The sequence below is a fragment of the Anas platyrhynchos genome, chromosome 15, assembly GCF_047663525.1.
Source record: "Anas platyrhynchos isolate ZD024472 breed Pekin duck chromosome 15, IASCAAS_PekinDuck_T2T, whole genome shotgun sequence".
Taxonomy (NCBI): domain Eukaryota; kingdom Metazoa; phylum Chordata; class Aves; order Anseriformes; family Anatidae; genus Anas; species Anas platyrhynchos.
The window spans coordinates 17,782,071-17,785,529 of record NC_092601.1 but is presented as its reverse complement, the minus strand read 5'-3'; positions in this window follow the sequence as shown (position 1 = coordinate 17,785,529).

Here is a 3,459-nt window from a genome sequence, read left to right as displayed (position 1 = left end):
GGAACACTTGGTTCCTCTGCTCAGCGCAGAATAAAGCCAGGGTGTTTTGCAGGGATCTGGTGGTGCATGAATGAATTTGTTCCAACTTCTTGAGCATGTCTCCCATGGGCAATATTTTATTTTCCACATGGAAGCAATCTCTCTGTTTGGAGATGAGCAGGCCACCAATGTAACAGAGCTATCCTGCTTCTGATGAGAGAAAACTGCCTGGAGGGGCTACACGCTATCAATAAAGTAATCAATACAGGAGTGACTCTGTACCGGGGATGGCCAAGGACTGTGGCGCAGAAGATGCTACACACACACTGGGATAGATGTGCAACCTCAGTGCTAACATCTGAGGTCAGAGGAATGCTTCAGGGGGAGTTTGTCACTGAAGAACACATCCAGATATATTCTTGTTCAATTGAAATGTTTCCCTTTTTTTATGGTCAGAATTCACATCCAATTGATCATGGCATTTCAGCAGCACGGTGAATAGCTAACTGTTTTGGTCCTTAGTTCCAGCACTTATACTTGCCCTTGCACGTCCCCTCATGGGGCAGACACAGCTCTTCCCCTTCCATCTTGCCCTTGACCATAGGACTGCATGGCCACAGCCCAGGGACACCCCACAGCCAGTGCCCTCAGCTGGTGGGTGCCCCCTTTACAGCTGCCTCAGGAGCAATGGAAGGGCTGTAACCCACTCATGTCCTATAACCAGACTGCCAGGCTACAAAGCACTTAAAAACCTATTGCTGTCACAGGATGGAGTCATTCATGTAGGTTGAGCAGGAGAGGTGAGTGCCAAGGTCACTATTGCAACCTTTCTTCATGCACTGTGGGACATGAAGCATTTACTGTCCATTGGCACAGCCTCACGTGATATTGAACTCTTCTAAATCTGCTCATTTTCTCAGACCAGGCTGAATCTGGCCCTGTGCATCTCGAGGAAAGAAGCCGTCCTATCTGCTGTAGATGGTGGGCTCCGAGCCAGGGTAGTGCCTGTGATTTCAGCACTCATCAGCGCTGTAACAATGCCTCCTTTGTTAGTGTTTTCTTCGGGAAAAGCTGCTAAAAGAACTCTAATATTGCATGCCATAGGGGAAAGTTTAGAAACACAGCATAATTAGGAGTAGAAAAAGCTTTCTGGCTTTCCTTACATTAGGGATTTGCCACAGTTAGTTTCTCCTGAACCACAGAAATTTACTTCCTGGAACCGAGTGAATGGTTGAAACAATTTTCCACAATGAGGCACACACTTGACACCCCAGGGCTCATAAACAACAATTGTTTAAATACGATAAACCTATTTCCAGGGTCTCCCAACTCCTCCCTCCAGCTGGCAGAGCCCTGATTTTCCATTTTGTGATTCACATCTTCAGAAAGCTCCTTGGCATGCCTTATGTGTTAAAGACCCTTCAATGAGTAGTGCTGGAGGCTGTGGCTGGGCCAAACGAGGAAGAGGAGATGCTCACCTGGTTTGGGTTTGTCAGCATACCGCAAACATCTCCATGGCATGTTTCTATCTCAGTGCCTTTGAAAACTGAGTGCCTTTACAAACAGCTCCTGCTTACCTCACTCTGAGTGTATCTTCTTGGCTTGCAGACTTCAAAACTGCAAGAAGTTTAAATTTTTAAGCATTTGCAACCAGTTTTCCTCCCATCTGCCAGCTAACTTGAAGCCAGATGTAACCGGCTCAAAGAGATTGAAGTGTATTTTTCTGTTCAATATTTGAGAAATGGTTTTGTTCAGGTCACTGATGGCTCTTTGAGCAGAGTAAATATTTGATGGTGGCTACTGCTGCGAAAACACATGCTGGGTTTTAGCTGTGAAAATAATTTTATTAAAAGCATGCGGACTATTAGTGTATTAACTGCTTTCTGGAGGTGTGTTTCGGTAATGGTCAAAAAGGCTGATGGCAGAAGTGGGAAAACAGAAGTCTCCAGAGACTCAGGCTGCCTGGCCATAACTACGAATATCTCATTTCAAATGCCAAGGACCAGCTCCAGTTGCCTGCACACCACATTTCAGTTAGCTGGCTCCAGCAGCTCCTGCTCAGCATCCCCTGCAGATGCTGTCCCTGCAGAGGGACCAGGCAGGGCACAGCTCCAGCAGGCGCCGTGTGGTGGGCATCACAGCAGCAGGTTTCCATCATCAGGCTCTCTTCTTGACAGCGGTGCCCTGAACTCCCAAACTCTTCGAGGATGTTTTTCTGGAGCTGTGCTGGCAGGACTGGGGGCAGCAGATGATTCAGCATTCCCGAGCGGAGTTCATGCACCTCTAATGCCTTTCCCAGCCTCTCGTGCAATCCCATCTGTCTCGCCGTGGCTGTGCCAAGACCCTCCCTCAGAGCTGGCTGTGACCACCCGTGTCTGCAAGCGGCCGAGCTGCAGGGCTGCTGCTCCCCTCCTTCCCTCCCCGTGGTGGCCTGGGAAAGCCCCTCCAGCTGTTGCTCGAGGGCTGATGAGAGGTTGGAAGTAGTGTTCTTCCCTTAAACGTGGAACTGCCCTCACCTCTTCATACATTAGGCAGGCTGCTCTCATCTTTTGATTTTTAAAGTTGTTCTTGGATTCTGTCTCCTCGTGATGCTCCCTAGTCTGGGAACGCTCTCCTGTAAGTAAAAGAGTGTTAGGCTGATTATCTTGGACATCCTTTAGTTCTCGATTACCGTAACACCATCTAGAAAATGGTGAGCCATCACTCTTCTCTCCATGCTGAACCATCTTACTGTTTCATGAGTCTTTCTCCTTTACAACTTCAGAACCAATCTACTGCAGCTAGAGCTTAATGCTGCATTAAATGAGGTTTAAAGGTGGAGAAAATGGTAAATGAAGTCTAATCCCTTCCTAGCATATATAAATATTTTTAAGTAGCTGAGTATTTGCAGCAAATTGCTTCCCTGGAGACTTTCTCCTGGACCACAACCACATATGCATTTCAAAGGCTTCTAATCTCAACCGAGCACCAGAAGAAGAGGCTAACAGCAAGCTGGGGAGTAGAATGATGCTGAAATTTAACCCGCTGCTCCAGAGCCCAAGCCTGAATGAGCCTCCCTAGCTGTTGGTCCAGATGTGTATTGCAAAGAGGTTGGTAACCAGAGAACTCTGTTATCTCGGTGTGGAGATGCCCAGTGTTGCTCACTACAGCATGCAGTGACACTAGCATCTGCCCGTTGCTTCAGCTAGCTGGAGTGGATGAAGTGTAACCACTGGACTTCTCTGACTGACCTGGTGTGATGGGTTGCATAAGACTGAGATGGGAAAAATTGCTTCCAAAAGCTTGGTACCTTTGTACTGTGTTCTGCTGCATCCCTACTGGTTGCAACAGCCTCTTGCTTGTAGTATTTGTCTTTTCACGTGAAATGGGAATCCTTCTGTTTAGCCCAGAACTAGGCTTGATCTTCAGCAGAGAGAACTTTGTTAACCCTGCTTGAATCCCCTCTGGAGCTATTCTGCTGCAGAAATCAGAAGAAATGTT